The sequence below is a fragment of the Triticum aestivum genome, chromosome 6B, assembly GCF_018294505.1.
Source record: "Triticum aestivum cultivar Chinese Spring chromosome 6B, IWGSC CS RefSeq v2.1, whole genome shotgun sequence".
Taxonomy (NCBI): domain Eukaryota; kingdom Viridiplantae; phylum Streptophyta; class Magnoliopsida; order Poales; family Poaceae; genus Triticum; species Triticum aestivum.
Genome location: NC_057810.1, coordinates 310,324,954 through 310,347,260, shown reverse-complemented (window position 1 = coordinate 310,347,260; position 22,307 = coordinate 310,324,954).

The window sequence follows — 22,307 nt, the reverse complement described above, 5'->3', positions numbered from 1 at the left end:
TTTCCCGATCAACTGAAACAACTGATCGAACTGCATAAGTTGGCCGAACTAGCCATGAAGGATTTAATTATCCGGCTATGGCCCGCCGAGCCGATTCCAATCAGCTACTTCAGGATCGTGAAGCGGCTTGTGAGTGCCTGCCCTCGACTTGAAGTCATCAAGTGGTTGGTCTGTAAGGAAGGCACGTGAATGGCCTTCGCCCGTGCAAAGGTGCACTGGGCGAAGATGGATGCTGAAAAGCTAACGACCGAGGGACCGCCGAAGGGGAAGGAGCACCGCAAGCTCGAGTTATATTATGATAGTGTCCTGAAAGGATCCCGCCTTGCGGCGGAGCAATGCACCAAGGACATTATATTTACATGAGTCATGTTGTCCTTTGTAATGTTAAACAAGGTCATTTTTATTATTGATTGCCTATTATTTGAAAGTTTTTCCTCCTGCATGGCCGTTTTATATATTAATCCTGAGAGTTGGCCAGTCATCAGCTGCTGCCCCCCCATGTAGAAAGTATCGTGGTGTTCGGGATAAACCTAAGCAATCTTTATGCCAGTTTTGGGTCCTTGAAGGAGGTGTTTAGCGCAACGAACTAGGAAATCGTACTATAAGGCTTTATCACTCTCACTTAGCCATAGGAGTTTGACAAAAGGAAGGTAGGTGCAGCCCCTGGTGTTTGGAAGACCGCACGAGGGGCTCTATAAGCACCTGGTCGGAAGAAAAGCCGATCCATCGCACACTGCATTAGTTATCGCATAATGCGGAAGAAATCCTTAAAGACATGACAACCTCTCGAACAGCTGACCAGCTCTCGCCATATCATGACAGTCAGTTTTCGGCTTTCTCTGCTAAGGGGCTCGTCCGGAAGAACTGGGACACAACCGCAGTAGTTCCCCCTGTTCCGCCTTAGCCGATATAGCGGAACGTAAGGCAGCAAAACATGGGAGCCGGGCAAACCCAACTATTAACCCAAGACATGATTCGGAGCCGATGCATATAATACTATAAGTTTGGGGTGCCGAACGATCGTGAAGGTGCTCGGACTTTATTGCCGTATTATGGGTACAATGAAGCCCCTGGAATATTAAGGCATATCGTGATTTACAGATGCCATTTGACAAAGAGTGTCAATAAGAAACAACAGCAGATAAGCGTTATATGAAGCCACATGTTGTAATTGAATAACACGTTGATGCGTATGACTACAGGTAATGTGATAAAAATAAATATGACTTCGGAACCTGCTAAGACCAGGCGGGAGGAGGTTGTGTGCGGATCCGGAGTGTAGTCGGATGGTCATTGAGGTGAATATCTAAGGATTCCCTTATGCATTCAAGTTGTTTCCATGTCGCCAGTCCTGGCCTACGCAAAAGTGAACCTGCAAAGAAAATGCAAGAAACGTTTGTGTGCCATGGAGAGGTTGAGCCACAGTGTGTGGCCTATCCTAGCTTTTGCCTCCGTTTACTGCCAGAGTGTTTTAATTGAGCTCCGGACAAGCCAGGCTATCCTGCCGCGAAGTAGTTTGGACTCCCTTGACGGTGTCTTGGAGCTTGGCCATCGACTCGAGGTTCGATTGAAAGATGCCACTCGTTGCTTCTGCTGTTAAGGCGGCTGTATACTCTTCGGCATAGAGGGGGAGTTTGGCCTTGCCATTAACTGTTATGACGCCGCGCGAACTGGGCATCTTGAGCTTACAGTAGGCATAATGTGGCACTGCGTTGAATCAAGCAAACGCGGTTCGTCCGAGCAGTGCATGATAATTACTACGAAAAGGGACGATGTCGAAGATTAACTCTTCGGTACGGTAATTGTCTGGTGAGCCGATGACTACCTCCAGGGTGATGGAGCCTGTACAACAGGCCTCCACACCTGGTATAACACCCTTGAGTATAACACCCTTGAAGGTGGTTTTAGTTGCCTTGATTATCGAAAGATCAATGCCCATCTTGCGCACTGTGTCCTGATACAGCAGGTTTAGACTGCTGCCTCCGTCCATAAGGACTCGTGTGAGGTGGAATTCGTCAATTATTGGGTCAAGGACTAGTGCGGTTGAATTGCCCTGATTGGTATTGTCCGGACGATCCGTATGGTCGAATGTTATCGGCCATAGTTTATATTGTGGGGCGACTGGCTCCGTTAAGTCAACATCCCTAAGAGTGCACATCCGTTCCAGCTTGGGAATGTGGGTGGCGTTTATCATGTTCACCATTTTGATTTGCGGGGGAAATTTCTTTTGCCCTCCTGTGTTTGGTGATCGGGGCTCCTCGTCGTCGTTGTTGCTTTGAGACCCCTTCTCCTTGTTTTCGGCACCTGACCTGCCGGCTTGTTTGAAGACCCAACATTCTCTGTTGGTATGATTGGCTGGTTTTCCTGGGGTGCCATGAATTTGGCATGGACGATCAAGTATGCGGTCCTGACTGGACGGGCCCGAATTGTTCTTTTTGAATGGCTTTTTCCGCTGACAGGACTTAGAGCCACTGAATCCAGCATTGACGGCCGTGTCTTCAGCGTTATCGCTATTATTGCGACGCTTGTGTTTGTTGCGTCGGGGCTTGCCGTTGCTATCTCTGGCCTATGATGTGCCAGGATTGCTTGGTGTGCTGCTGCTACGAGCCAACCAGCTATCCTCGCCCGCACAAAAGCGGGTCATGAGTGTCGTGAGGGCTGCCATGGACTTCGGATTTTCTTTGCCGAGATGTCGGGCGAGCCACTCATCACGGACGTTATGCTTAAAGGCCGCTAGGGCTTCGGCATCCGGACAGTCGACAATTTGGTCTTTTTGTTAGGAACCGAGTCCAAAATTTCCCGGCTGACTCTCCGGGCTGTTGGGTTATGCGACTTAAATCATCAGCATCCGGTGGTCGCACATAAGTGCCCTGGAAGTTATCCAGGAATGCATCTACCAGGTTCTCCCAACTTCCAATGGAGTTTGCCGGCAAACTATTCAGCCAATGCTGAGCCGGTCCCTTGAGTTTTACTGGGAGGTACTTGATGGCGTGTAGATCATCCCCATGGGCTGTGTGGATTTGGAGAAAGAAATCTTCTACTCGTACCGCAGGGTCTGTAGTCCCATCGTAGGGCTCGATATTTACGGGCTTAAACCCTTCTGGGAATTCATGATCCATTACTTTGTAAGTGAAGCATGGGGGGTGTGCGGTGCCTCTATGTCGGGCTACATCACGACGCAGTTCAAGTGAGTCTGGTCTGTTGTATTTGGCCCGGCCGGATTTGTATTTAGTATATCCGGTGTGACGGTCACCGTCACGCGTTTGGGCGCGCCCCCGTGACCCGTAGATTGATATTGAATCTCCTGCTTTGTTTTCCAATTTGTCTCGCAGGTCATGCGTATAGCCCCGGGCCTTCGTGTTTTTGTTTGTTTGGCGACGGGGTGCGGGCTAGTGTTTGGGCTGATATGCCGCTTTGTCTCGGCCACGAGGTGGACGACCAGCCGCATCCTGCGTTGGTAGTGTAGGCTCTAGTGCCTCCTCCTCGATCGAGTTGAGGTAACAACCTACACTTTGGGTAACTTTTGGTTGGGCGCCAGAGTCCGTATTCCTCGGCTACCAAGACCTCGGACCATCTATCAGTTAGCAGATCTTGATCAGCTTGAAGCTGCTGCTGCTTTTTCTTCGGGCTTTTTTTAGTGGCTATAAGCCGACGCTTGAAACGCTCCTGCTCAACGGGGTCCTCAGGCACGATGAATTCGTCATCGCCGAGGCTCACCTCATCTTTGGAGAGGGGCATGTAATTGTCATCCTCCGAGTCTCCATCTATTGCCTGTTTGTAAGGGCTAACTTGCCCATCCTCCCATCCGGCTTGCTTAAAGCTTGGTTGGGCGGGATCGTTTTCGTCTTTGGCACCATCTGGACTGCTATTGTCTCTTGTGTTAGTATCGCCATTTTCACTATCGCGGGGCTTAGAGCGGCGCCGCCGGTGCTTAGATTGCTTCTCAAGGGGGTTATCCTTCGTTGCCTCGTCACCATTGCTTTCTTTGGGTGTGTTAAGCGTATATATATATATATATATATATATATATATATATATATATATATATCATATGATGAGGTGGCTATCCAGCGCCCTGTGGTCGTCTATACCGTTGATGTCTTCGGAGTCGAAATCAAGCATGTCGGTTAAGTCGTCGATAGTGGCTATTAAGTGGGTGGTGGGTGTGGAACGAATTCCTTCGTCGTCCGCTTCCCACTCAAGCCGGACATAGTTCGGCCAAGAGTCTCCTGACAGCGAGAGAGATTTCAGTGAATTTAGTACGTCGCCCAAGGTCGAGTGCTAAAAGATATCCACGGAGGTAAACTCGATGATCGGTGCCCAATCAGATTCGATAGGCACGGATGCACGCGGTTCGGAGCCTATGGCCGAAGACGAGTCCGAGGGTCCGATGACACAGACCTCATTGGAGGCGAAGTCTGTGTTCGGCTCTATCGCCGATGATTGTGCGGCCTCTGTGGCGGGGTCTATCCACCCGTCGTCGGATGGCACAGTCTGCTCCAGATATAAGCCCAGGGCAGCTGCAGGTGCGTTCTCCTGAACACCGTCCGATGGAAGATCTAAGTCATGCTCATCGTGACTGTACGACTCTCCCGTCATGAGTTCCACTCTGTCGAAGATCAAGTCTCTGCGGATGTTGTCAATGTAGTTCAGGCTTCCAAACCTGACCTGATGGCCAGGGGCGTAGCTATCGATCTGCTCCAGATGGCCAAGCGAGTTGGCCCGCAGTACGAAGCCGCCGAATACGAAGATCTGTCCGGAAAGGTAAACCTCACCCTGGATTGCATCGTTGTGGATAATTGAAGGAGCCATCAAGCCTTACCATGACGACACAGTGGAACTCTCAATGAAAGCACCAATGTCTGTGTCAAAACCGGCAGATCTCGGGTAGGGGGTCCCGAACTGTGTGTCTAAGGCTAATGGTAACAGGAGGCGGGGGACACAATGTTTACCCAGGTTCGGGCCCTCTCGATGGAGGTAATACCCTACTTTCTGCTTGATTGATCTTGATAATATGAGTATTACAAGAGTTGATCTACCACGAGATCGTAGAGGCTAAACCCTAGAAGCAAGCCTATGATTATGATTGTTGTCATCCTACGGACTAAACCCTCTGGTTTATATAGATACCGGAGGGGGCTAGGGTTACACAGAGTCGGTTACAGAGAAGGAAATCTACATATCCGAATTTCCAAGCTTGCATTCCTTGCAAAGGAGAGTCCCACCCAGACACGGGACGAAGTCTTCAATCTTGTATCTTCATAGTACAACAGTCCAGCACAAGTACATAGTCCGGCTGTTCGAGGAGCCCCTAATCCAGGACTCCCTCAGCGGGGTCTCCCATCAATACTCCTAGCTTCCTCATCAACGTCATTCTTCTCCACGAGTATCGTCATTTCTTCCTCATATCCATCGCATGTAGACTTGAGTTCTTCCTCTAACTCCGTGTTCCTGGTCATTGCCTTCTTCAGATCTATCATGCCTGCGCACATCTGGTTCTTATGGCGTCGAATGTGCTGGTTTAACTCCTAGAAGAAAGCTGCAATGGATCTATCCTTCCTGGTGCTAATCATCTCCCATTGCTCATCTCGGCGCCAAACAAATCTGGTAGATAGTATCCTTGAGATCCTTGTGGTAAACTTCTCCAATGCGCCCCATGGTGATGTTGGCTGTCATGCTCTTTCCTAGACTCCAGGTTGGTGCATCAAAGGAAAACTCTATGGGCTCAGTGACTGGAATGAATGTCCTTCCTGGAACTTGAACTCGAATCATCCAACACTCCTCTTCTGGTAAAGTGGCGATGTAGGTCCAGGTGAAGCTTGGTATTCCAATGTTCAGGTATCTAGTGACTTCCTTAAAGTGTCGTCCAAAAGGAGTGTCTTCATCTGGTTCTATGAACTTGTTCCTTGCATCTGCCATCCTAAAGAGTAGAAAAGGGAGAGGAGTCAGAAATGAGAAGAGAGTAGTGATCTAGGGCTTTAGCTTAGTGGTCGTGGCCTAAAGTCAGCGTGTGCTTTGATACCATCTTGTAGCGACCGGACCTCAGACAGTCCGATCTCTGTGCATCAGTGTCATCCCTGGATCGGTAATGCTGACACGCACAGTACTTGAGGATTTATAACAGAGTAGCAATCACACACTTATTACATCGAATGTCTCAAAATAGAACTTATTACAATAATATGGCTTAAGTCCATCTAAAATCGATAACAACGGAAGCCTTGAAAGATAAACTGAGTCCATCAACTCCAACGGCTTCACTGAGTGAAAGACAATGACCTATGGCACCTTACTCGTCTTTTGAAAAGTCTGCAACATGAACGTTGCAGCCCGAAACGGGTCAGCACATGGAATATGCTGGCAATGTAACACATAGAGTAATGAACAGGATAAATACTATCACTACATGCATATATGGCTGGTGGAAATCTCTATGGTTGCAGTTTTGCATAAAGCCAATATTTCCCTACAACAAAGGAATAAATTTTATTTAACTATCATGGTGGTTGTTAAACATTGAGAAGGTTCCTCCAACTCAATCCCAATTAAGCATCATCATTAACCCAACCAAATTATATTTATAGTGATGAGATCAACATGATAATCCAGGAACTAGATACTCAAGACGTCCGTAACTGGGGACATGGCTAACCATGATTAGTTTATAAATTCTGCATAGGTTTGCGCACTTTTCCCCACAAGACTCGAATGCATCCATGGTTGTAGATTCGGGATACAGTCTTTCTGAAGCATTAACTCTCTACTCTGGGTAGACAGTACCACCTACAACCCACTACATCTGCTAGTCTACCTCTTCAAGAGCTTCACGCAACTTACTCAACTATGCCAGAGCCCATAATGGCTTGTGGCTACACACGGAAGTCTCTAGCATGAAAAATCTTATGATCCCTTTGAGCCTGGGGAGCGGACCGTAGGATGATCACACGGGTACTCCGGGATACCTAGGACAACACTAGATTCTCCAGGTGCGCTGACAACCACTGGGTACTCCAGGGTGCCTTCAAGCAATCCACTCAGATGTGTATTTAAGTAGCCACCTTAATTTAACCATTAATTAACAATACTCACATCTGTCATGGATACACTCACCCAAACCACGTCTACGAGCATAGCATAGCAGTATAAGCAACGTAGAAGTAACTCCCAAAGGATTGATAATAAACAGGGCAATAGGTTCTACCTCATGATCTACTTCCCAAAAGCCACATATTAATCAGATCCTAACCATGCAATTGTTTGAGGATTTATCTAATGCGATAAAACTGGATAGTAAAGAGGTATGATCAAATGTTACTTGCCTTGCCGATGATCCGTGAAACCTAGAGACTCGTAGTAGCACGCTTCGCACTCCGGGTACTCTATCGCAACAAACAAGCATACAATAAGCACTGGCCTAGAAGCGAGGCTAACACTCAAGTAAGAGATCTAACCAGAAAGTTCAACTTAAGAACTCCGGTTTGCAAAAAGAATCAAATCAAACGAAGCAACGAAACTCAAACTGCGAAAGAAACAAGATTCGTCTACTAATCTGGACTAAAGTCAAATTTTAGGGTAGGAAAATCTTGTTCAAGCTGATTAAACAGAAATAGGGCTTCGAGATGAAGATCTAGGCGCTTGAATCGCCTGATTCCGATAAACGAGCGAAAAGATAAACTAAAACGAATATCAGGGCAGAAATCGCGATCGAAAATAATCGCGGAAAAACCCTGGAGAAAGAAAAACTGAAGAACAGGCTAACGAACAAACGTTCACTGTCTGCGGCTAATGAGTGAAAACCGTTCATTAAAACGAACGTATGAACGGGCGTTCGCTAAATAACTAAACCGAGGAAAAAAAATAAAAATCGATCCAAAATATAATAACTGAGGGTTTTGGAAAAAACCAAACGGTTTTCTAAGAAAAACCGGCGGCAGCGGGGTCAGGACGGCGACGGGACGATAGCGGCTCCGGTGATGGCCGGCGGCGGCGACTGGTGGTGGGGCAGCGGCGGGTGGCGGTGGGGTCGGCGGGCGGCTCCGAGGGACGGCGGTGTCGCTGCAGGAGGCGGCGGCGTCGGCGACTCGCGGTGGCGGCTAGGGTTAGCGGGGTCCTGGGTGGGCCTTTTAAGAGGGCCGGTCGGAAGAGTCCGGGTCGGGTACGGCCCAGCTAAGTCGGTTCTCTTTTTTCTTAAACAATTACGCGCAGAAAAACAAAGAAACGAAATACTAAACGGACTCCAAAAATCCTAAAATAAATTTTCTCCGTCCTCTAAAAATATAGCGGACAAAGCAAACATTTATTTCGGCCTCTAATGCAAATTGGAAAAACGCATTTTTTCCTAATTGAAATAAAATAGCGATAAAACTCTGAATAAAATTCTTATTTGATTTTAATGTTTAACCACCAATATTTCTTTATTTTGGGAAAGTCATTTTATCCCCTCTCTTTTATTTTCATAAAAGAAATATTCGAAGAGTCGAGATCTGACGAATTGTGGGTTTATGATTAAGTTTATCTATGAGAAATATTTGAATCTGCTCCAAATTCTTTTATGTATGATTGGTTATCTTTGCAAGTCTCTTTGAATTATCAGTTTGGTTTGGCCTACTAGATTGATCTTTCTTGCAATGGGAGAAGTGTTTAGCTTTGGGTTCTATGAGAAATATGTGTCCTTTCCCAGTGAAAGCAGGGGCAGAAAGGCACATATTGTATTGTTGCCATCGAGGATAAAAAGCTGGGGTTTATATCATATTGCTTGAGTTTATTCCTCTACATCATGTCATCTTGCCTAACACGTTACTCTGTTCTTATGAACTTAATACTCTAGATGCATGCTGGATAGCGCTCGATATGTGGAGTAATAGTAGTAAATGGAGAACCGTTTCGGTCTACTTGTCGCAGACGTGATGCCTATAGACATGATCATGCCTAGATATTCTCATAACTATGCACTTTTCTATCAATTGATCGACAGTAATTTATTCACCCACTGGAATACTTATGCTATCTTGAGAGAAGCCACTAGTGAAACCTATGGTCCCCGGGTCTATTTTCTATCATATAAGTTTCCAATCTACTTTATTTTGCAATCTTTACTTTCCAATCTATATCATAAAAATACCAAAAATACTTGTCTTATCTTATTATCTCTATCATATCTCACTTTCGCAAGTGGCCGTGAAGGGATTGACATCCCCTTTATCACGTTGGTTGTGAGGTTCTTGTTTGTTTGTGTAGGTACGAGGGAAATACTTACGCTACTTTGCTGCATCACCCTTTCCTCTTCAAGGGAAACCAACGAAGTGCTCAAGAGGTAGCAACAAGGATTTCTGGTGCCGTTGCCGGGGAGGTCTTCGCTCAAGTCAAGGCATATCAAGTACCCATCACAAACTCTTCTCCCTCGCATTACATTATTTGCCACTTGCCTCTCGTTTTTCTCTCCCCCACTTCATCCTTGCCGTTTTATTCGCCCTCTCTTTTCCGTTCGCCACTCTTTCGCTTGCCTCTTTTGTGCCTGTTTTCCCATACGGCCTTTCCTAAAAACGCTGATCTTCACCTTAGAAGGTTAGAAGAGATTGAAAGCAACGTTAGAAGCTTTATGAATATACAATTTGAGCATAATAATTTCTTTAGAAACGAGCTTAAAGAAGCTTTATGGAATACATGAATAAACAGCTTGATGATATGTCTAAGGAATTTTATGGTTTGAATTCTCAGATTTCTCGTCTTGAAAAATCAATATGCCAAATTTCTGATAAGCAAGCCACCTTAGTTAATAAGATGGCCGCCAAACCAGAAGGGTTAGAGGGAAATAATGATGAAGATCTAAAAGTGACTGCTGTGTCCCCTATTAAATCTTTGTTGTGCAATATGAATCTTGATAATGATGGGACTGGAGATGAGTCAACTTTAGTTGAAAGGCATCCCAATAATTCGGAGTTTTTAGATCTTGCTGCTAAATTTTGTAAAAGTGGGATTGGAGAGGTCAAAACTTTACATAGCAATGAACCCACTATTTTGGATTTCAAGGAATTTAATTATGATAATTGTTCTTTAGTAGATTGTATTTCCTTGTTGCAATCTGTGTTGAATTCTCCTCATGCTTATAGTTAAAATAAAGCTTTTACCAAACATATGTTTGATGCTTTGATACAATCTTATGAAGAAAAACTTGAATTAGAAGTTTCTATCCCTAGAAAACTTTATGATGAGTGGGAACCTACTATTAAAATTAAAATTAAAGATCATGAATGCTATGCTTTGTGTGATTTGGGTGCTAGTCTTTCCACGATTCCAAAAACTTTATGTGATGTGCTAGGTTTCCGTGAATTTGATGATTGCTCTTTAAACTTGCACCTTGGGGATTCCACTATTAAGAAACCTATAGGAAGGATTAATGATGTTCTTATAGTTGAAAATAGGAATTATGTTCCCGTAGATTTTATTGTTCTTGATATAGATTGCAATTTTTTATGTCCTATTATTCTTGGTAGACCTTTCCTTAGAACGATTGGTGCAATTATTGATATAAAGGAAGGAAATATTAGATCCCAATTTACATTAAGGAAAGGCATGGAAAACTTTCCTAGAAATAAAATTAAATTACCTTATGAATCTATTATGTGAGCCATTATGAATTGAATGCCAAAGATGGCAATACCTAGATCTATTCTCGCTTTTATGCCTAGCTAGGGGCGTTAAATGATAGTGCTTGTTGGGAGGCAACCCAATTTTATTTTGGTTCCTTGCTTTTTGCTTCTGTTTAGTAATAAATAATAATCTAGCCTCTGCTTAGATGTGGTTTTATGTTTTAGTTAGTGTTTGTGCCAAGTAGAACCTATAGGATAATCTTGGGTGATAGTTAATTTGATCTTGCTTAAAAACAGAAACTTTTGCACGCACGAGAATAATTTTAATAAATCATAGAAACTTGACTTGTAGTTGATTCATTTTGAAGTATATCAATAGACAAATTTCCTTGGACTTCCTATTTTTGTAGGAGTTTTAGAGTTCCAGAAGTATTCAAAAGTTACAGATTGCTACAGACTATTCTGTTTTTGACAAATTCTGTTTTTCGTGTGTTGTTTGCTTATTTTGATGAATTTATGACTAGTATTGGGGGGTATGAAGCATAGAGAAGTTGGAATACAGTAGGTTTAACACCAATGTAAATAAAGAATGAGTTCATTACAGTACCTTAAGTGGTGGTTTTTCTTTCTTGCACAAACGGAGCTCATGAGATTTTCTGTTGAGTTTTGTGTTGTGAATTTTTCATGTTTTGGGTAAAGATTTGATGGACTATGGAATAAGAAGTGGCAAGAGCCTAAGCTTGGGGAAGCCCTTGGCACCCCAAGATAATTCAAGAACAACCAAAATCCTAAGCTTGGGGATGCCCCGGAAGGCATCCCCTCTTTCGTCTTCGTCTATCGGTAACTTTACTTGGAGCTATATTTTTATTCACCACATGACACGTTTTTTGCTTGGAGCGTCTTGTAAGATATGAGTCTTTGATTTTTAGTTTACCACAATCATCCTTGCTGTACACACCTTTCGGGATAGACACATATGATCCGGAATTATTAGAATACTCTATGTGCTTCACTTATATCTTTTGAGCTAGACAATTTTGCTCTAGTGCTTCACATATATCTTTTAGAGCACAACGGCAGTTTTATTTTGTAGAAATTATTGATCTCTCATAGTTCACTTATATTATTTTGAGAGTCTTTTAGAATAGCATGGTATTTTCTTTGATTATAAAATTGGTCCTAGAATGGTGGGCATCCAAGTTGGGTATAATAAAAACTATCATAAAAAGTGCATTGAACACTGTGATCAATTTGATGCTTGATAATTATTTTGAGATATAAAGGTGGTAATTTTAGAGTCATGCTAGTTGGGTAATTATGAAATTGAGAAATACTTTTGTTAAAGTTGGAAAGTCCCGTAGCATGCATGTATGGTAAAAGTTGTGTAACAAATTTGTAGCATGAGATGCTCTTTTGATTGCCTTTCTTATGAGTGGAGGTCGGGATTGCGCGACGGTTAACTCCTACCAACCCTTCCCCTAGGAGCATGCGTAGTAGTATTTTGCTTCGAGGGCTAATAAACTTTTGCAATAAGTATATGAGTTCTTTATGACTAATGTGAGTCCATGGATTACGCACTCTTACCCTTCCACCATTGCTAGCCTCTACGGTACCGTGCATTGCCCTTTCTCACCTTGAGAGTTGGTGCAAACTTCGCCGGTGCATCCAAGCCCCGTGATACGATACACTCTATCACACATAAACCTCCTTATATCTTCCTCAAAACAGCCACCATACCTACCTATTATGGCATTTCCATAGCCATTCCAAGATATATTGCCATGCAACTTTCCACCATTCCGTTTATTATGACACGCTCCATCATTGTCATATTGCTTTTACATGATCATGTAGTTGACATCATATTTGTGGAAAAGCCACCTTCATAATTTTTCATACATGTCACTCTTGATTCATTACATATCCCGGTACACCGCCGGAGGCACTCATATACAGTCATATTTTGTTCTAGTATCGAGTTGTAATTCATGAGTTGTAAGTAAATAGAAGTGTGATGCTCATCATTATTAGAGCATCGTCCTGTGAAAAGAAAGGCCAAAAAAAGAGAAATGCCAAAAAAATAAAGCCAAATAAAAAAAGATAAAGGCCAAAAAAAGGGGACAATGTTACTATCTTTTTCCACACTTGTGCGTCAAAGTAGCACCATGATCTTTATGATAGAGAGTCTCTTATTTTGTCACTTTCATATACTAGTGGGAATTTTTCATTATAGAACTTGTCTTGTATATTCCAATGATAGGCTTCCTCAAAGTGCCCTAGGTCTTCGTGAGCAAGCAAGTTGGATGCACACCCACTTAGTTTCTTTTGTTGAGCTTTCATACATTTATAGCTCTAGTGCATCCGTTGCTTGGCCATCCCATTACAGGTCGAGTGGCTAAGTGGGCCATTGAGCTTGGACCCCATGGTATGAAGTATGTGCCAAGGATAGCTATCAAATCTCAGGCTCTTGTGGATTTCATCGATGATTGGATAGAGTTGCAGACTGCTACCTCTTGAGCTTGCGTTGGTTTTCCCTTGAAGAGGAAATGGTGATGCAGCAAAGTAGCGTAAGTATTTCCCTCAGTTTTGACAACCAAGGTATCAATCCAGTAGGAGACAACGCACAAGTCACTGAATACCTGCACAAACAATCAACCACTTGCACCCAACGTGATAGAGGGGTTGTAAATCCCTTCACGGTCACTTGTAAAAGTGAGATCTGATAGAGATAGATAAACGGTAAAGTAAATATTTTTGGTATTTTTGATTTATAGATTGGAAAGTAAAGATTGCAAAATAGTAGATCGGAAACTAGCAAGATGTAAACGAGATTAATAATATGGAAAAGAGACACGGGGCCATAGGTTTCACTTGTGGCTTTTCTCAAGATAGCATATATTATGGTGGGTGAAGAAATTACTGCTGAGCAATTGATAGAAAACTGCATAGTTATGATGACTTCTAAGGCAATGATCATGAACATAGGCATCACGTCCGTGTCAAGTAGACTGACTCCTGCCTTCATCTACTACTATTAATCCACACATCAACCGCTATCCAGCATGCATCTAGAGTATTAAGTTCATAAAGAACGGAGTAACGCTTTAAGAAAGATGACATGATGTAGAGGAATTAACTCAAGCAATATGATGAAAACCCCATCTTTTTACCCTCGATGGCAACAATACAATACGTGCCTTGTTGCCCCTACTGTCGGTGGGAAAGGACACCGCAAGATTGAACCCAAAGCTAAGCACTTCCCCCATTGCAAGAAAGATCAATCTAGTAGGCCAAACTAAACCAATAATTCGAAGAGACTTGCAAAGACATCAAGTCATGCATATAAGAATTCAGATAAGAACCAAATAATATTCATAGATACTCTTGATCATAAATCCACAATTCATCGGATCTCGGCAAACACACCACAAAAGAATATTACATCCAATAGATCTCCAAGAACAACGAGGAGAACATGGTACTGAGAATCAAAGAGAGAGAAGAAGCAATCTAGCTAATAGCTATGGACCCGAAGGTCTGTGGTAAACTACTCATGCTTCATCGGAGAGGTAATGGTGTTGATGTAGAAGCCCTTCATGATCGAATCCCCCTCCGGAAGGACACCGGAAAAGGCTCCTAGATGAGATCTCACGGGTACAGAAGGTTGCGGCAGTGGAAAAGTGGTTTCATGGCTCCCCTGGATGTTTTCACGGTATAAGAGTATATATAGGAGAAGGAACTAGGTTAGGGGAGGTATGAGGGGACCACAAGGGTGGGGGCCACGCCCTACCCCCTAGGCGCGCCCTCCTTACTCATGGCTTCCTTGTTGCGTCCCGACTTCATCTCCAAGTGTTCTGGTTTTCTTTCAGTTGAAGAAAGATCATCGCAAAGGTTTCATTCCGTTTGGACTCTGTTTGGTATTCCTTTTCTACAAAACTTTAAAATAGGCAAAAAAACAGAAACTGGCACTGGGCCTTCGGTTAATAGGTTAGTCCAGAAAATAATATAAAATAGCATAATAATGCCTATTAAACATCCAAAACAAATAATATAATAGCATGGAACAATAAAATATTATAGATACGTTGGAGACGTATAAAGCATCCCCAATCTTAATTCCTGCTCGTCCTCGACTAGGTAAATGATAAAAACAGAATTTTTTATGTGGAATACTACCTAACATATTTATCCATGTAATTTTCTTTATTGTGGCATGAATGTTCATATCTGAAAGATTCAAGACAAAAGTTTAATATTGACATAAAAATAATAATACTTCAAGCATACTAACAAAGCAATCATGTCTTCTCAAAATAACATGGCCAAAGAAAGCTATCCCTACAAAGTCATATAGTCTGTCTATGCTCTATCTTCATCACACAAAATATTTAAATCATGCACAACCCCGATGACAAGCCAAGCAATTGTTTCATACTTTTGATGTTCTCAAACTTTTTCAATCTTCATGCAATACATGAGCGTGAGCCATGGACATAGCATTATAGGTGGAATAGAATGGTGGTTGTGGAGAAGACAAAAAGGAGAAGATAGTCTCACATCAACTAGGCGTGTCAATGGGCTATGGACATGCCCATCAATAGATATCAATGTGAGTGAGTAGGGATTGCCATGCAATGGATGCACTAGAGCTATAAGTGTATGAAAGCTCAAAAAGAAAGTAAGTGGGTGCGCATTGATACGTCTCCAACGTATCTATAATTTTTGATTGCTCCATGCTACCTTATCTACTGTTTTGGACTATATTGGGCTTTATTTTCCACTTTTATATTATTTTTGGGACTAACCTATTAACCGGAGGCCCAACCCAGAATTGCTGTTTTTGCCTATTTCGGTGTTTCAAAGAAACGGAATATCAAACGGAGTCCAAACGGAATGAAACCTTCGGGAACGTGATTTTCTCACCGAACATGATCTAGGAGACTTGGACCCTACTCCAAGACGTAACAGAGGCAGTCAGGAGGGTGGGGGCGTCCCCCCTATGGCGCGCCCCCTGCCTCGTGGCCCCCCTGTTGCTCCACCGACATACTCCTTCCTCCTATATATAGCTACGTATCCCCAAACGATCAGAACAGGAGCCAAAAACCTAATTCCACCGCCGCAACCTTCTGTATCCACGAGATCCCATCTTGGGGCCTGTTCCGGAGCTCCGTCAGAGGGGGCATCCACCACGGAGGGCTTCTACATCAACACCATAGCCCCTCCTATGAAGTGTGAGTAGTTTACTTCAGACCTTTGGGTCCATAGCTAGTATCAAGATGGCTTCTTCTCTCTTTTTGGATCTCAATACAATGTTCGTCCCCTCTCTCGTGGAGATCTATTAGATATAATCTTGTTTTTGCGGTGTGTTTGTTGAGACCGATGAATTGTGGGTTTATGATCCAGTTTATCTATGAAGAATATTTGAATCTTCTCTGAATTCTTTTATGTATGATTGAGTTATCTTTGCAAGTCTCTTCGAATTATCCTTTTGGTTTGGCCAACTAGATTGGTAGTTCTTGCAATGGGAGAAGTGCTTCGCTTTGGGTTCAATTTTGCGGTGTCCTTTCCCAGTGACAGAAGAGGCAGCAAGGCACGTATTGTATTGTTGCCATCGAGGATAACAAGATGGTTTTTTTTATCATATTGCATGAATTTATCCCTCTACATCATGTCATCTTACTTAAGGCGTTACTCTGTTTGTAACTTAATACTCTAGATGCATGATGGATAGCGGTCGATGAGTGCAGTAATAGTAGTAGATGCAGAATCGTTTCGATCTACTTGTCTCGGACATGATGCCTATATACATGATCATACCTAGATATACTCATAACTATACTCAATTCTGTCAATTGCTCAATAGTAATTTGTTCACCCACCGTAGAATATTTATGCTCTTGAGAGAAGCCACTAGTGAAACCTATGGCCTCCGGGTCTATTCTCATCATATCAATCTCTATTGTTTTATTACTTGCTTTGGTTTTACTTTGCCTTTTACTTTTTACTTTGCATCTATCTATCAAAAATACCAAAAATATTATTTATCATCTCTATCAGATCTCACTCTCGTACGTGACCGTGAAGGGATTGACAACCCCTAATCGCGTTGGTTGCGAGTAGCTATCGTTTTATGTAGGTACGAGGGACTTGTGCGTGGTCTCCTACTGGATTGATACCTTGGTTCTCAGAAACTGAGGGAAATACTTACGCTACTTTGCTGCATCATCCTCTCCTCTTCGGGGAAATCCAACACAGTGCTCAAGAGGTAGCAAGAAGAATTTCTAGCGCCGTTGCCGGGGAGGCTCACGCAAGCAAGTCAACAATACCAAGTACCCATCACAATCCCTATCTCTCGCATTACATTATTTGCCATTTGCCTCTCGTTTTCCTCTCCCCAACTTCACCCTTGCCGTTTTATTCGCCCTCTCTTTCCCAATCTCCTCCTCTTTTTCGTTCGCCTTCTTCCGTATGTATCTTTGTTTGTGTTTCCACGTGCCCTCTATTTGCTTGCATCTTTGCTTGCTAAAAATCTATTGATATGGATCCACTTAAAGTGTTCTACTTGGATCATCTTCGATCCTTATGCCCTCATGCTGAAACCCCAACTAGCCTAGTTGATGGGAAATCTTTAGATGAGCATGCTCATTTTGTGCATCATCGTTTGTCTAAAAAAGGGAGGCTCTTATGGTATCATATAAATAGTTTGCTATGCTATGCTTGTAATCTTTGTGAAATTTGTGATTTTACTTGTTGCTCTAAGAACCCTAAAAAACACCTTCCCTACCTACGTGAGTTCAATGATAATGAAATCTTATCTTCTTATGCAAAGGGTGTTTATAGTTACTATGATATCGAACAAATTGAAGAATTTGTCGTTTTTAAGGGTGCTCATGAAGTTTCTTCTTTGATTGAAAAGTATGATTTTACTGTCAACAAATCTGAAAATTCTGTCATACTTAAATATTGCAATGAAAACCTTGCTCATAATGTCTATGTCCAAGAGTTTATTGAAAGAATGACCGTTGCTTTGGAAGAAAATAATGATATGCATGAATCTATAGATAATGATGATTCCGATGATTTGGTTGAAATATCCCTTGATGAAAATGATGCTTGCTATTCTTGTGGCCATGATGCCAATATTTATGAAGATGAATTTGCTATAGTTCCTTATGTTAAACATGAGATCGTTGCTATTGCACCATACTTGATAGTTCCTTCGATGAAAAGAATGATTGCAATGATTTTATTATAAATTCTCTTGATGTCAACTGTGCTAAAAATATGCAAAACCCTAAGCTTGGGGATGCTAGTTTTGCTATGTCTACTATTTGTTGCAATGATCATGATTGGGGTGATTTTTCTTATGATCTTGAAATTTTATTTAATCCCCATGATGAATATGAGATTGATAATATTGTTTGCAATGATATTAAAAGTGGGTCAGGAAGAGTGTCAACTTTAGATCCCACATATTTGGAGAATGTTCAATCTTATGAAATTTTTGATAAAAGTGGGTTTGGAGAGGTCGTGACTTTAGTTAATGTTAATCCCACTATTTTGGAAGAGTGTCAACTTTGCATGCATGTGGATCGTGTTGAAAATATTTTATATGATAGTTATTTTGTCGAATTTTCTTATGATCCCACATGTAATTATTATGAGAGAGGAAAATATGGTTGTAGAAATTTTCATGATAATAGTTTACCTCTCGTTATGTTGAAATTGCTATTGTTTCTTTCCGCTTCCTTGCATATGCTAGTTTTTGTTTGCTATGATAACGTGTTTGCCTATAAGATGCCTATGCATAGGAAGTATGTTAGAATTAGATATGTTTGTCACGTGTTTTATGATGCTCTCTTTCTGCTTAAATTCTTGTCTTTTATGTGAGCATCATCGAAATCTCAATGCCTAGCTAGGGGTGTTAAACGGTAGCGCTTGTTGGGAGGCAACCCAATTTTATTTTCATTTTTTGTTTTTTATTATCTTTAGGAATAGATAATCCATCTATCCTCTGTTTGGATGTGGTTTTATATTTTAATTAGTGTTTGTGCCAAGTAGAACCTATAGGATAACCTACGATGATAGTTGATTTGATTCTGCTGAAAAACAGAAACTTTGCGCGCACGAATATAATTTTGTTAAATCACAAAACGTGCTTTTGCGTTGATTCTTTTTGCTGCTGTTCAATATACAAATTTTCCAGGACTTACTATTTTGGTAGAATTTTTAGAGTTACAGAAGTTTGCATTAGTTACAGATTGCTACAGACTATTCTGTTTTTGACAGATTCTGTTTTGCGGGTGTTGTTTGCTTATTTTGATGAATCTATGGCTAGTAAAATAGTTTATAATCCATAGAGAAGTTGTAATACAGTAGGTTTAACACCAATATAAATAAAGAATGAGTTCATTACAGTACCTTAAGTAGTTCTCTGTTTTCTTTCTCTAACGGAGCTCACGAGATTTCTGTTGAGTTTTGTGTTGTGAAGTTTTCAAGTTTTCGGTGAATTCTTTTGATGGATTATGGAACAAGGAGTGGCAAGAGCCTAAGCTTGGGGATGACCATCGAACCCCCAAGATAATCCAAGCACACCAAAAAGTCAAATCTTGGGGATGCCCCGGAAGGCATCCCCTCTTTCGTCCACTTCCATCGGTAATTTACTTGGAGATATATTTTTATTCACCACATGATATGTGTTTTGCTTGGAGTGTCTTGTATTATTTGCATCTTTGCTTGTTAGTTTACCACAATCATCCTTGCTGTACACACCTTTTGAGAGAGCCATACATGAATTGGAATATTTTAGAATACTCTATGTGCTTCACTTATATCTTTTGAGCTTGATAGTTTTGCTCATAGTGCTTCACTTATATCTTTTGAGCGTGATAATTTTTGCTCTAGTACTTCACTTATATCTTTTAGAGCATGGTGGTAGATTTTTTTTAAAGAAACTATTGATCTCTCATGCTTCACTTAGATTATTTTGAGAGTCGTTAATAGCATGGTAATTCGCTTAATGTCAATATACTTGGTGTTCAAGATATGTGGAACTTTCTTTTGAGTGCGTTGAATACCAAGATAAGTTTGATGCTTGATAATTGTTTTGAGATATGAAGATGGTGATGTTAGAGTCATGCTAGTTGAGTAGTTGTGAATTTAAAGAATACTTGTGTTGAAGTTTGTGATTCCCATAGCATGCACGTATGTTGAACCGTTATGTGACAAACTCGGAGCATGATTTATTTATTGATTGTCTTCCTTATGAGTGGCGGTTGGGGACGAGCGATGGTCTTTTCCTACCAATCTATCCCCCTAGGAGCATGCGCATAATACTTTGCTTTGATAACTTCTAGATTTTTGCAATAAGTATATGAGTTCTTTATGACTAATGTTGAGTCCATGGATTATACGCATTTTTCTATCCTTCCACCATTGCTAGCCTCTCTAATACCGCACACTTTTCGCCGGTATCATACACCCACCATATACCTTCCTCAAAACAGCCACCATACCTACCTATCATGGCATTTCCATAGCCATTCCGAGATATATTGCCATGCAACCTTCCACCGTTCCGTTCATTATGACATGCTCCATCATTGTCATATTGCTAGCATGATCGTGTAGTTGACATCGTATTTGTGGCAAAGCCACCGTTCATAATTCTTTAATACATGTCACTCATGATTCATTGCATATCCCGGTACACCGCCGGAGGCATTCATATAGAGTCATACTTTGTTCTAAGTATCGAGTTGTAATTGTTGAGTTGTAAGAAAAATATAAGTGTGATGATCATCATTATTAGAGCATTGTCCCAAGTGAGGAAAGGATGATGGAGACCATGATTCCCCCACAAGTCGGGATGAGACTCCGGACGAAAAAAAAGAGGCCAAAAAAAAGAGAGAAAGGCCCAAATAAAAAAATGAGAGAAAAATGGAGAAGGGAAAATGTTACTATCCTTTTACCACACTTGTGCTTCAAAGTAGCACCAAGATCGTCATGATAGATAGTCTCTCATTTTGTCACTTTCATATACTAGTGGGAATTTTTCATTATAGAACTTGGCTTGTATATTCCAATGATGGGCTTCCTCAAAATGCCCTAGGTCTTCATGAGCAAGCGAGTTGGATGCACACCCACTTAGTTTATTTTGTAGAGCTTTCATATACTTATAGCTTTAGTGCATCCGTTGCATGGCAATCCCTACTCACTCACATTGATATCTATTGATGGGCATCTCCATAGCCCGTTGATACGCCTAGTTGATGTGAGACTATCTTCCCTCTTTTTGTCTTCTCCACAACCACCCTTCCATTCCACATATAGTGCTATATCCATGGGTCACGCTCATGTATTGCGTGAAGATTGAAAAAGTTTTGAGAATGTCATAAGTATGAAACAATTGCTTGGCTTGTCATCGGGGTTGTGCATGATTTAAATTTTTTGTGTGAGGAAGATGGAGCATAGCCAGACTATATGATTTTGTAGGGATAAATTTCTTTGGCCATGTTATTTTGAGAAGACATAATTGCTTAGTTAGTATGCTTAAAGTATTATTATTTTTATATCAATATGAACTTTTGTCTTGAATCTTTCGGATCTGAATATTCATATCACAATTAAGAAGATTTACATTGAAATTATGCCAAAGTATCACTCCGCATCAGAAATTCTTTTTTGTCATTTGCCTACTCGAGGACGAGCAGGAAATAAGCTTGGGGATGCCAGATACGTCTCCAACGTATCTATAATTTTTGATTGCTCCATGCTACTTTATCTACTGTTTTGGACTATATTGGGCTTTATTTTCCACTTTTATATTATTTTTGGGACTAACCTATTAACCGGAGGCCCAGCCCAGAATTGCTGTTTTTTGCCTATTTCAGTGTTTCGAAGAAACGGAATATCAAACGGAGTCCAAAAGGAATGAAACCTTCGGGAACGTGATTTTATCACCGAACGTGATCTAGGAGACTTGGACCCTACTCCAAGACATAACAGAGGCGGTCACGAGGGTGGTGGGCACGCCCCCCCTAGGACACGCCCCCCTGCCTCGTGGCGCCCCTGTTGCTCCACCGACGTACTCCTTCCTCCTATATATACCTACGTATCCCCAAACGATCAGAACAAGAGCCAAAAACCTAATTCCACCGCCGCAACCTTATGTATCCACGAGATCCCATCTTGGGGCCTGTTCCGGAGCTCCGCCGGAGGGGCATCCACCACGGAGGGCTTCTACATCAACACCATAGCCCCTCCAATGAAGTGTGAGTAGTTTACTTCGGACCTTCGGGTCCATAGCTAGTAGCTAGATGGCTTCTTCTCTTTTTTTGGATCTCAATACAATGTTCTCCCCCTCTCTCATGGAGATCTATTCGATGTAATCTTCTTTTTGCAGTGTGTTTGTTGAGACCGATGAATTGTGGGTTTATGATCCAGTTTATCTATGAACAATATTTGAATATTCTCTGAATTCTTTAATGTATGATTGAGTTATCTTTGCAAATCATCTTGCTTAAGGCGTTACTCTGTTTTTAACTTAATACTCTAGATGCATGCTGGATAGCTGTCGATGAGTGGAGTAATAGTAGTAGATGCAGAATCGTTTCGATCTACTTGTCTCGGACGTCATGCCTATATACATGATCATACCTAGATATACTCATAACTGTGCTCAGTTCTGTCAATTGCTCAACAGTAATTTGTTCACCC